At 51.8% G+C, this 13,147-nt stretch overlaps 1 pseudogene; it reads right to left on the bottom strand.

The window, feature by feature from the left end:
* Positions 1 to 4,578: 4,578 nt before the first annotated feature.
* On the bottom strand, positions 4,579 to 4,697 carry LOC143932306 (5S ribosomal RNA; annotated as a pseudogene).
* Between the last annotated feature and the right edge of the window lie 8,450 nt (positions 4,698 to 13,147).

Here is a 13,147-nt window from a genome sequence, read left to right as displayed (position 1 = left end):
CCGGTGTACGATACCAGCGTGTGATCAATGGAGATTGTAGTTTGTAAGTCCCTTTTCCATTTAGCTAGGAAGGGTGGATCCGTGGAGGATTGTGCGTCTGTCAGGATTTGGTAGGACCTAGAGAGGGAACCAAGAATTGGGCCATCATCCAGGCAAAGTTCCTCGAAGGGGTGGAATTGTCTAGAGAAGAACGAATGGTTAGGTAGTGATCCGAGGAAATGGATTAGCTGTCTAGCTCTCCAGCTATCCAATGCAACAGGTACTTGCTCTAGCAGTATGGTCCCTATGGGAATCAAGTCCGTGGGTCCAAGAAATAGGGCTGCTCTCAGAAGCCCTTTCGGGGCTTGCCTGGTAAAGGCCTGGTCAGACAGGCCCGGAGGTAATCTAGGATGTCCAATAACTGGGGTCATAGGAGAAGGGAAGTTAGTCAGGTGGGAAAGGTGAAAAAAACTATCCATCTCGGCGAGCGAGGGGCCAATTAACGGGTGAGTAGTCACATAGGGCTCCAATGGCCTCCCCGCCCAAGGTAGACCAGCCAGTGGAACCCGCGCCATCTCCTGCTCTAGCTTGACCCATAGCTTCAGTTCCCCATGCCGGTGTCTTATCACATATGGTCCCCCATCGGATAGTGTCCGCTGTGTACTGCTCATGCGCAGTACACAGCAACACAGATTCCGAAAATTGCCGAGCATGAACGGCGCCTGCGCACTGAGTCCAGGTTCTATCCCCACTATCCAAGTGGACATAGCGTAAGAATATAAAAGAGCCGAGCGCTGCGAGGCTGAGCCCGAAGCGTGGCGAGCGAAGCTCGCCTGCGAGGGGCCCTCTAATATTCACAACCCTATGTCCACTTGGATGGTGGGGCTACCACCTCCACTCACCGCGCAGGCGCTGTTTAGCTTCGGAGATTTTCCGAAGTTTCGTCTGCTCTGTACTGCGCATGCGCAGTACGGCGCGGACACTATATCATGGCCGGACAGTATATGGCAGAACACCGGCACCAGTCAACCACCGGTGTCATGTGCGTCGCTGTGTAATATAGAGCAGGGTCCGGGAAGCCAATACCTCCCCGCAATTTCGGTCGCAATAGCATTGCCCTACCAATACGCCAGAGGAACTTGATAAAGATTGAGCGAACCGCATGAAAGAAAGTCTGGGGTATTTTGATAGGTAAGGCTTGTAGTAGATACAGAAGTCGTGGCATCGCGTTCATCTTCAACACATTATAGGGTCCGAACCATGACAGAGCTAGTGGGTCCCATCTTTTAATAACTAGACCACGCTTTACTCCACGCCGTCGGCAGCGGTACGGGTGAACGAGTGATGCTCGGACTCTTTCCCCATCAGTAATGGGACGAGGCAGGGGTGCTCTCTGTCTCCCCTAATTTTTATTCTGACACTGGAACCACTTATGTGTCACGTTCGGAATGACCCGAATATTACTGGCATAGCCAAACCCTCGGCACACCACAAAATTGCGGCGTACGCTGACGATCTAATTTTTTCCGTCTCCGATCCACACATTTTGCTTCCCAATATACTTGCGTCTCTACAGCGATACGGCAGCCTATCAAACTATAAAATCAATTGTGCCAAGTCGGCTGTATTGAATATATCGGTCCCGGATGGTGAGGCCAAGAGGCTCCGCTCCGCTTTTCCATTCTACTGGGCTGAAAAATCTATACGTTACCTGGGCGTTGACATCGCAGCGGATTTAGCGCAATTGTACCTGCTTAATTTGTCCCTCTCCTGGATAGACTGAAATCTGATTCGGGAAACTGGCATGCTTTAACACTGACCTGGTTCGGGCGATGTAATGCATTCAATATGACAGCCCTCCCGCAGATCTTATACATGTTCCAGACATTACCGATCCGGTTACCCCCAATTTTTTTCAGACAACTGCAGGTGCTGCTCCGGGACTTTATTTGGGCGCGCAAACCGCCCAGAGCCTGTTTGCAATTGCTTGCCAGACCAAAGGACAAGGGGGGTCTGGGTCTCCCAGATCTCAGACAATACTACAGAGTGACTCTGCTAGCGAGAGTCGTTGATTGGCATTGTAATGGCCCACACAAGCAGTGGGTGGAGATGGAGATTGAGGATGGATCCATTCCCCTATTGACCTCCCCGTGGCTCCTGTCCTCCCTACCAAAAGACCTCAGAGATCACCCCGTAGTGGGAGCTACGTTGGCTGTTGTGCGGAGGTTGTTCCGCTGCACACACATTGCTCCCCTGCCGTCACCAATGACTCCGGTTATAGGTAATCCAGACTTCCCATCGGGATTTACCACCAATAAACTGCGACAGTTGACAGTGGTGGGGAAACAGCGTCTGGGAGAGGTGTGGCCCTCGGGAGGGCTCCCGACCACGCAAACTGTCGCCGAGCTTTCTGACCCTCTGCTTGACTTGTTTAGCGCTTATCAACTTCGTCACTTTCTTCTGGCCATACAAAGTGCCCCCTACACTCCTAGAGACCTGACGCCCTATGAATCCATCTGTCACAAAAAGGAACCTGTGCGACACACCCTCTCCCTCCTGTACAACCTATTAAGTAGTCAGGAGGAGGAGTCAACCCCACCATTTATCCACAAATGGGAGAGGGACTTTGGCATCACATTTACCCCACAACAGATAGGGAAGATCCTGACATTAGTACATAAAGCTTCCATCGCAAACCAATATCAAGAATCAGGATACAAGATAGTCTCACGCTGGTATAGAGTCCCATACCTTCTGAATAAAATGAATAGATCGATCCCGGATGTTTGTTGGAGGTGCAATTCAGATACGGGGACCATGGGACACATTTTCTGGGCATGCCCGGCCTTGAGGAGCTTTTGGGTGGAGGTGACCGGGACGATAAAAACTCTCAGAAATGTAGATATCGCAGACAACCCAGCAGCGTGCCTTCTACACTTGACCAAACAGCCTGTTCGAAAATACAAAAAAACCCTCACGATGCAACTCCTGAACGCCGCCCGGGCCTGCATTCCCACACTGTGGAGGCAGCCTCAGCCCCCATCCAAGGTGCTGTGGTATTCCAAAGTCAATCATATTCTCCGGATGGAAGAATTGACCTCCACCCTTCACAACACTGAAGAGGCATTTAGTGTTACATGGAGGCCCTGGAGGTATTTTACTGGTACTTGAGACTACATTCAGGAGGTGAGCAGCGCCCCTGTCCCAGAAAACGACTGAACATCTAACATTTACCTACATAGGCCATGTCTGCCCTGGGTGCCATTCCCCCCCCCCCTCCCTTTTTGTCTTTATTTTTCTTTTTTTCCCCGCCGCCATCCCCCCCCCTCCTCTCTCTCCGTCTTTGCACTCTCTTCTTCCCTCGTCCTCCCTTTTGACTATGCCTTGTCTCCTTACTAGCCTTTGGGACCCAGAAGAACCCCAAGGTTCTGGACACGACCGGCTCATATTTTACTCTGGTTCACATAGGTCATGATAAGCTGGCTAGCTGTGGTCCCAGTTGTTCTCCATGATTACATTTGTCTGAATGGAGCTGCACTAGTTATACTGTACTACATGTCGGAGGTGGGGTTTCTCTCTTTTCTGCATGAAACTCTAGGACTCCCCTCTGAGAACCCAGAGTTATTTGGCTGCCTATTTTTTGTTACTATGTAATTGTGACCCTGGGTCATGCTGTATGGTTAAATAAAACAAAAAAAAAAATAAGTCAATGCCAACAACTTAAAAAAAGCCTATGGCATCGAGAAATCCCAGGCGGTCTCCCATCCAGGTACTAACCAGGTCCCAACCCTGCTTAGCCTCTGAGATCAAATGAGATTTGGCTCTTTCAGGGTGATGCAGCCATAGTAGATTTTTTCAGGCACGCTCAACCCTCTTGACAAACGCCAAGATGGTCACCTTGGGAAACAAACAAAAAAAACAGGTCAACACCAACAACATAAAAAGAAGCCTACCGCACCTAATATTTCCAGGCGGTCTCCCATCCAGGTATTAACAAGGCGCGACCCTTTCTAGTCTCTGAGATCAGCGGAGATTGGGCGCTTTCAGGGTGATGTGCCCATAGGCAATCTCTTTGGGCACTCTCATCCCTCTTGAAAAATGCCAAGATAGTCACCCTGGGAAACAAGTAAAAAAAAACAGGTCAACGCCAACAACATAAAAAGAAGAATACGGCACCTGGTATTCCAAGGCCGTCTCCCATTCAAGTACTAACTAGGCCCAACCCTTCTTAGCCTCTGAGATCAGAAGAGATAGGGTGCTTTCAGGGTGATGCGGCTGTAAGCGATCTCTTTAGGCCCTCTCAACCCTCTTGACAAATGCCAAGATGATCACTTTGGGAAACAAGCGAAAAAAACAGGTCAACACCAACAACATAAAAAGAAGCCTGCGGCATCTGGAAAACCCAGGCGGTCTCCCATCCAGGTACAAACCAGGCCCAACCCTGCTTAGCCTCTGAGACCAAACGAGATTGGGCGCTTTCAGGGTGTTGTGCTCGTAGGCAATTTCTTTGTGCACTCTCAACCCTCTTGACACATGCCAAGATGGTCACCTTGGGAAACAAGGGAAAAAAAACAGGTCAACGCCGACAACATAATGAGAAGCCTACGGCACCTGGTATTCCCAAGCTGTCTCCCATCCAGGTACTAACCAGGCCCATCGCTGCTTAGCCTCCGAGATCAGATGAGATTGGGCTCTTTCAGGGTGATTTGGCCGTAGGCACTCTCTTTGGGCACTTGACAAAGGCCAAGCTTCTTGACAAAGGCCAAGATGGTGACCTTGGGAAACAAGCTAAAAAAAACAGGTCAAAGCCAACAACATAAAAAGAAGCCTAATGCCGTGTACACACGAGCGGACTGTATGACATACTTAGTTCGTCATACAATCCGACGGACAGTCCGTCGTACTTTCCACTGAACGGACTTGACCACACACGGATGCACAAACAGTCCGTCGAAAGCTTGCGCGATGACGTGTACAGCACGTACGACGGGACTAGAAATAGGAAGTCCAAGACACAGCAAAGCACCCTTCCGCCGTGTAAATCCTTTCTGGGCATGCGCCATTCTTAGTCCGTCGAACTAGCATACTGACGACCGTACTGTCCGCTGAAACCAAAGTACGACGGACAGAATTTCGAAAAAAACGAAATACTTAGTACGCACGCTGAAAAAGTCAGCTGAAGGGGCGTGGTCTCGGCATGCAGCGGTGAGGACGCATTGTCCCTGAGCTCCGGCACTGACCCAGGTATTTTAGCACATATTATCCGCATGATCCACTCCACTCGTCCGGGAAAGATGGGGAGGAGAACTGGCAAGTCCCTGCCGAAGTAGAGCGGGCCGAAAGGGATCGATCAAACGGTTCCTGGCGGAGCCTGACGAGGTGGGGGACATGGATGGCCTAGGCCGCTCTCCGCTCGCCACGAGCGCGGCCGCGGGCTCCGCCCCCCGCTCCAGGCCTATTCACAGGTCGCAGTCCCCGGCCTCGTTGGCGGGTTCTGACGGGGAGGAAGGTGAACCAAACCGGTCGGATGTGGCGGTGCTGGTGAGCGGACTCCCTACAAAATCGGAGCTGGCATTGATGCTCCTGGGGCTTGAAAAGTCCATTAAGAAGGAAGTGTCCGCAGTACGATCGGATCTCGCGCAGGTGTTGGATCGTGTGGAGGAGTCCGAGCAGCGGCTAGACCGACACGCTATTGCCATTAGGTCACTGCAAGCTACTACCCGCTCTCTTGCTGTAGCCCATCGATCTGCCCTCTATAAGATTGAGGACCAGGAGAACCGTAACCGACGGAACAACATTCGGATCCGAGGGCTCCCGGAGGCCACCGGAGATGAAGATCTCCTACCATCTGTAAGGGGTATTTTTAACGGCCTACTGGGGAACGCGGCGGACTACCCTTTGAAAATTGATCGGGTGCACCGAGCCCTCCGCCCTCGTAACCTAACAGCGGACACTCCGCGTGATGTGATCTGCAGAGTGCATTACTATGAGGAGAAGGAACGCATCATGAAAAAACTCAAGGAGTCTCCGGTTTTGGATTTTGATGGTGCATTTTTTCCTGACCTAGCCAGGGAAACTCTGGAAAGGCGCAGGGCCCTGCGTCCCCTAACGGAAAAGCTGCGCCTATCTTCCATCTGGAGAAATTCTGCATGGATGTGAACATAAACCCGCCGGAATTGCCTGGTTGGCAGGAGGGCATACCACCCTTACCGAATACTCCTAAAGGAGCAGTGGCAGCGAGTGTCTCGCAAGCAACGTGTCCCTTCTTCTGACCTGGCTACTTTGCACGCTTAGATGGCGCTCTAGATGCTGCTATGCGGCCTAATAATCCACACTGTTGATAAGGCCCCCCAGGTTCCGCAAGTATGCCGCGCTGTTTTGGTTATATTTTGTTTGCATTTTTATTTTTGTTCTGGTGGTCACCGCTATACTCCCTATTCTGCCCATAGGGGACATGCCTTATTGGAACCGTAATGAGGGAGTGTCAGCGAGCGGATATCTACTGGGGGCGTTTGAGTTTTGCCTTCGCCTGTCTCAGCTTCATGACGTTGGGACCCTATATGGAGTGCATTGGTAATCAGTGATATTGGTTCTGTTGTATGCATAACCGTACATGATGTTTGTGCTAGCTATTCTTACTTGATTGCTGTTATATGTTTTGTAATTTGGGGTTGGAGCCGGAGCTGCGACCTGCGACTTCTGTTCTGAACGGTTGCGGGTCGCTGCTGCCTGGCCACATGTGTTTTCCCCCTGGGGGGCGTCGGGTGGGTCCTGGCCCTCGGGCCCCGGCCGTTTCGTTGGCTGAGGCTGCGGGGGTGGGGGCCTGGCCGATTGCCTCCTTGTTGCCTTACACCCTGCTGTCTGCGTGCGCTCCATCAGGCCCCATTGGGTCTGCAGCGCGTGAGCTGCAGGGTTTGCGGGCCATGATTGGTACATACTATCTTATCTCTGCTTTCCTCTTATTTCCTTTTCTTTTCACACTCTTTCTGTCTCCCTCCTGCCCTCTATCTCCTATGCCTCAGGTCCTGTTCCAAGGTAATGTGTTGTACTTTGAGTTCTCTGTCGGATCCCCATGGCCGCGGTGGAATTATTATCATTAAATGTGCGGGGCCTCCATGCCCCGGGTAAACTACATAACCTTTATAGGGAGCTGGGTCGCCTGCGGGGGGATGTTGTCTTTCTGCAGGAGACCCACCTTACCCACACCACTTCGGTGAAGTTATTTTCCCCCCATTACCCAACCTGGTACTATAGTCTCTCTGATGTGCACAAGGCTAAGGGCGTGGCCATCGGGTTCCGAAGAGGTACCCCGTTTAATATGGTTGAGATGTTGAGTGACCCTCTCGGACGCTTTCTGTTTCTCAAGGGCAGCCTAGGTGGAATGCAATGCACGTTGGCGACCCTTTATGCTCCTAATAGAGATCAGGCCTCTTTTATTGCTGCTACGCTTGGGAGGCTACGGGACTTTGCTACCGGATGTGTTATCCTGGCGGGAGACTTTAATGTCCCTTTGGAACCAGTGTTTGATACGTCTCTAGGCAGGTCTTCGGTTTCCTGTAGGCGTCTTGCATACATTCGCAAACGCCTGCATGACGCCCAATTGATGGACGTATGGAGGATAATGCATCCGCGAGCGAGGGACTATACGCACTATTCAAGCGTCCACCACTCCTACTCCAGGATTAATTTTTTTTTTCTAGACCACCATCACCTTTCCCTAGTAACACGTTCCGAAATTGCTTCATCTCCTATCTCGGATCATGCCCCCATCTTGCTCACTATTAATATCTCCTCGTTGCCCCGTAAATCAACTTCCTGGAAGTTGAACGAGAACCTAATATGTGAGGAGGCAGACAAAACATACATGCAAGGGGAACTAAATCAATATTTTCTAGATAACACCCACCCGGATATTTCCCCGGGAGTGTTATGGGAGGCCCATAAAGCTCATATGAGAGGTAAATTTATAGAATTGGGCTCCAGAAGGAAAAAGGAAGTGGCGCAACAACATTCTAACTTGTTGGCAGAAATTAGCTCTCTTGAAGCGCAACACAAGGCCAGTCTCGCCCACGCAACATTGCATACTCTAACACTTAAGAGGGAGGAGCTGAAAGCTATGTACCACGCACAATGGAAGCGAGAGGCTCGCAGGGTGTCACAAAAGTTCCATGAATGGGGTAATAAGTCGGGAAGGCTTCTGGCTCGCTCCTTACAGCAGGCAAAAACCAGGGCTTTCATTGCAAAAATCAAGACAGCTTCTGACACACTCACGCATGAAACCTCGTCTATTGCCAGGGAATTTCACGCCTTTTACCAACGCTTGTACCATGTCACCCCTGCGGTGCCTGACTCAGGGGTTAGACGAACCCTGATTCAGGAGTGCCTGACGCAGGCAAATCTACCCGCGCTGGACTCGGAGACCCTTGCCTCATTGGACGGAGAGTTTTCGGTCCGGGAGTTCAAGGTAGCTCTGAAGGCTATGGCTGGTGGCAGGGCCCCAGGACCGGATGGTCTGACGGCACTTTATTATAAGTCCTTCGCGGAGACCTTGCTTCCGCGCCTCGCTTCTTATGCCAATGCGATCTCTCAGGGGGGAACATTTCGCCCGGAGACGTTGCATGCTCACATCTCGGTGCTCCCCAAGCCGGGGAAGGACCCCAGTCTATGCGGGAGTTATCGACCTATATCTCTCTTGAATTTACACGCCAAATTGTATGCCAAGGTTTTAGCGAACAGGCTACTTCCCCTACTACCTCGCTGGGTTTCTAGTGACCAGACAGGGTTTATCCCGGGTCGGGAAGCGCGCGACAATGCTCTCCGCACTCTGTCCTTGATGGCCAACCCACCCTGTTACTCTCTACGGATGCAGAAAAAGCGTTTGACAGGGTGGGTTGGGAATATCTTATGGTGACCCTGACACATTTGGGAATCAGTCAGACCTTTATGTCCCACATTTCAGCGCTATACCATTCCCCGACTGCTCAGATTCGTGTGAACGGTACTCTAAGCGACTCCTTTACACTCCATAATGGTACTCGCCAGGGTTGCCCCCTTTCACCTATTTTATTTGCCCTCTCTCTGGAGCCCTTCCTCTCTACAATTAGACACAATCCAAATATCCATGGGATCACAGTTGGTGCTCGAGAACATAAATATGCTGCTTACGCAGATGATATTCTGTTCTACGTACAGCAACCTCGGATTACACTCCCCAACCTGATGTCTGCCTTCTCGCAATTTGGTCGTATCTCTAATTTTAAAATTAACATGTCTAAATCGGAGATCCTTAGGCGGCGTACACACGCGGGGACTGTCTGCCGAAACTAAGTTTGTCAAACAGTCCGCTCAAACTTTTGAATGAACGAACACGCCCACACACGGCACTTTTTGAGCGGACAAATACGGCAAACTTTGTTCATCGTACTAAGTCCGCGCAACTTTTGAAATGAGCGGACTCACCCACACACGAGGCAACAGTCCGCTCATTTCGAGCGCGTGTCAAGGTAGGGGGGGCCCGCGACGGAGACGTCGCGGGCTCCGCCGCCTGGAATGGACTTAAAGGGGAACCCCAACGCCGAAATAAATCGGCGTGGGGGTCCCCCCAAAGTCCACAACAGACCCTTGTCCGAGCACGCTACCCGGCCGGCCAGGAAAGGGGGGCGAGCGAGCGCGCCCCCCCCTCCTGAGCCGTACCAGGCCGCGTGCCCTCAACATGGGGGGTGCCTTGGGGAAGGGGGGGCCGCGCGGCCCCCCCCCACCCCAAAGCACCTTGTCCCCATGTTGATGAGGACAAGGGCCTCTTCCCGACAACCCTGGCCGTTGGTTGTCGGGGTCTGCGGGCGGGGGGCTTATCGGAATCTGGGAGCCCCCTTTAATAAGGGGGCCCCCGGATAACGGCCCCCCACCCTATGTGAATGAGTATGGGGTACAATGTACCCCTACCCATTCACCTGTAAAATAAAAGTACCCAAAAAAAAACAACACGAGATAAAATATTTTATTGCACAGCTCCGGGGGTCTTCCGTCTTCGGGGGTCTTCTCGCCGGACTCCTCTGCTATCTTCTTGTAGCTCTTTTGCTAGCGGAGGAGTCCGGCTTTCTTCCTCCCCGCCGCCGGCCTCTTCTTCCGACTTCGGGGGTCTTGTCCCCCTCTTCGGTTCTTCTGCCGGGCCACCGCGCCTTCTTATAGCTCTTTTGCAGGCGGTGGCCCGGTCTTCTGTCGCCGCTGTCGCCGCTGTCGCCGCCGCCTTCCGTTCTTGTTCTTCTTCTTGTTCTTCTTGTTCTTCTCCAGGAGATGTTGACACGTCGCTCTCTCCGGCCGGAATGCCAGAGCCGCGCTGAGCGGCCACTTATATAGTGACAATGGGGCGGTGTCACATGGTATATGTCACATGGGTTGGTCACATGGTGACCCCGCCCCCTTACGATGTCATAGTCCCCATGTGACATCAACCCATGTGACCAACCCATGTGACATATACCATGTGACACCGCCCCATTGTCACTATATAAGTGGCCGCTCAGCGCGGCTCTGGCATTCCGGCCGGAGAGAGCGACGTGTCAACATCTCCTGGAGAAAAACAAGAAGAACAAGAAGAAGAACAAGAACGGAAGGCGGCGGCGACAGCGGCGACAGCGGCGACAGAAGACCGGGCCACCGCCTGCAAAAGAGCTATAAGAAGGCGCGGTGGCCCGGCAGAAGAACCGAAGAGGGGGACAAGACCCCCGAAGTCGGAAGAAGAGGCCGGCGGCGGGGAGGAAGAAAGCCGGACTCCTCCGCTAGCAAAAGAGCTACAAGAAGATAGCGGAGGAGTCCGGCGAGAAGACCCCCGAAGACGGAAGACCCCCGGAGCTGTGCAATAAAATATTTTATCTCGTGTGTTGTTTTTTTTTGGGTACTTTTATTTTACAGGTGAATGGGTAGGGGTACATTGTACCCCATACTCATTCACATAGGGTGGGGGGCCGTTATCCGGGGGCCCCCTTATTAAAGGGGGCTCCCGGATTCCGATAAGCCCCCCGCCCGCAGACCCCGACAACCAACGGCCAGGGTTGTCGGGAAGAGGCCCTTGTCCTCATCAACATGGGGACAAGGTGCTTTGGGGTGGGCCGCGCGGCCCCCCCTTCCCCAACGCACCCCCCCATGTTGAGGGCACGCGGCCTGGTACGGCTCAGGAGGGGGGGCGCGCTCGCTCGCCCCCCTTTCCTGGCCGGCCGGGTAGCGTGCTCGGACAAGGGTCTGTTGTGGACTTTGGGGGGAACCCCACGCCGATTTTTTTCGGCGTTGGGGTTCCCCTTTAAGTCCATTCCAGGCGGCGGAGCCCGCGACGTCTCCGTCGCGGGCCCCGCCTACCTGCACACGCGCTCGAAATGAGCAGACTTCCCTCCGAGCGGGAACAGTTTGCTCATTTCGAAAGTAGCCTACACACGGGCGGACTGTTCGCTCAAACCAAGTTTCAGCGGACAGTTTTTCGGAATTTCCGAAAAACTTTGTTCGTCAAACTGTCCGCTGAAACTGTCCGCTGAAGCCCCACACACGAGCGGACTGTCCGCTGAAACACTGTTCAGCGGACAAAGTTGAGCCAACAGTCCGCCCGTGTGTACGCGGCCTTAATGTTTCTGTCCCCAGGGCAACTGTAGATCATCTTAAAGAATCCTTCCCTTTTAGTTGGCAACCGTACAAAATGAAATATTTAGGCATATTTCTCACATCAAACCCACTGAAGTTATTCCGAGTTAATTATATACCCCTCCTTAACGCTATTCGCGCCGATTTACAGAAATGGTCCCAAGTTGCACATTCCTGGCTAGGGAAAATCAGTGTGATTAAAATGAATGTCTTACCTCGCATCTTGTTTCTATTCCAGATGATCCCTGTGAGTATTCCAGCTAGTTTTTTTAAGCTCATAGATTCATTGATATGCAAATACGTGTGGAGCAGAAAGCGTCCGAGATTGTCCCGAGCACTCCTGTCCAGACCTAAACGGATGGGTGGCTTGGCTTTACCTAATGTGAAATTGTATTTTTTAGCTGTTGTTCTAAACAGGATATCAGATTGGAAATATCATAGACACTCTAAACTCTGGGTTGCTCTTGAACTGTCTCTCAGTGGTACGGACCTTTACACCCAGGTATGGATTCCCAGAAAATATAGGTCACTGGCTCCCAGCTCCTCGCCGCTCACCTACTCTACTTTGCGGATATGGGATTCGATATGCAAACAGCATAGATGGTTATCTCACTCTCCCATTATGCCCCTAACGGGACACAATTACTTTCCACCAGGCAACATGGACCCCAGAATTTACTCTTGGAACTTGGGGGAAACCCCTCTGCTACACCACGTCACCAACCAAGATGGCATTGTGCCATTATCTCAATTGATTCCTCCCGCACGGACGACACCTATGGACCACTGGACTTACCGCCAATTAGCTGCCTTTGTTCGCTCCTTGCCGAAGCCATTGCGCTCAATGGCTGAGTTGACGCCGGTTGAATCGGCTTTCGTTGAGGCCCAGCCAGTTGAAAGACCATTATCCTTTTTTTACCATGCTCAACTTCTGTTGATTAAGAACTTTCCCTCCTTCTTGTCCAACTGGGAGACAGATTTGCGCAGTGAGATTTCAGAGGCACAAAAGTCAACTATTCTGTCGATGGCTCATCTATCATCCACAGCATCCCAAGCGGCTGAAGTGAACTACAAATTACTAACGCGTTGGCACTACACCCCAGCCGCTCTACATAAGCTGTTCCCTCAGGCCTCGGATCTTTGTTGGAGAGGCTGTGGGGAACGTGCCACTCATGCTCATATATGGTGGTTCTGTCCTCTTATACGGCCGTACTGGCTAACTATTTTATATTGGATAAATGTTATTTTAGGATACGAGTTACCCAATGACCCATGGGTCGTACTTTTTCATAGTGCAGGTTCTCCAGCAGGGCCATATAGAAAGTCTTTGACCCCTCATCTGCTTAATGCGGCAAAGGCTCTCATTCCCCGTAGTTGGAAGCAACCCGCGGCTCCCTCTTTGCGACAGTGGTTAATGGAGGTGGACCGTGTGTACTATTTAGAGGATCTCACCTACTCTTTACAAAATAAATCGGATTTGGGGAAAAGGATTTGGTCCTGCTGGTTAGCCTTCAAAAGTACAAAGGAGTACGCAGACATT

Source organism: Lithobates pipiens, unplaced genomic scaffold, assembly GCF_037356315.1.
Source record: "Lithobates pipiens isolate NorthernLeopardFrog02 unplaced genomic scaffold, aLitPip1_a1.2 Scaffold_25, whole genome shotgun sequence".
Classification (NCBI taxonomy): Eukaryota; Metazoa; Chordata; class Amphibia; order Anura; family Ranidae; genus Lithobates; species Lithobates pipiens.
Note: the sequence above shows the minus strand (reverse complement) of the source record. Positions and strands in the feature narration are given on the sequence as shown.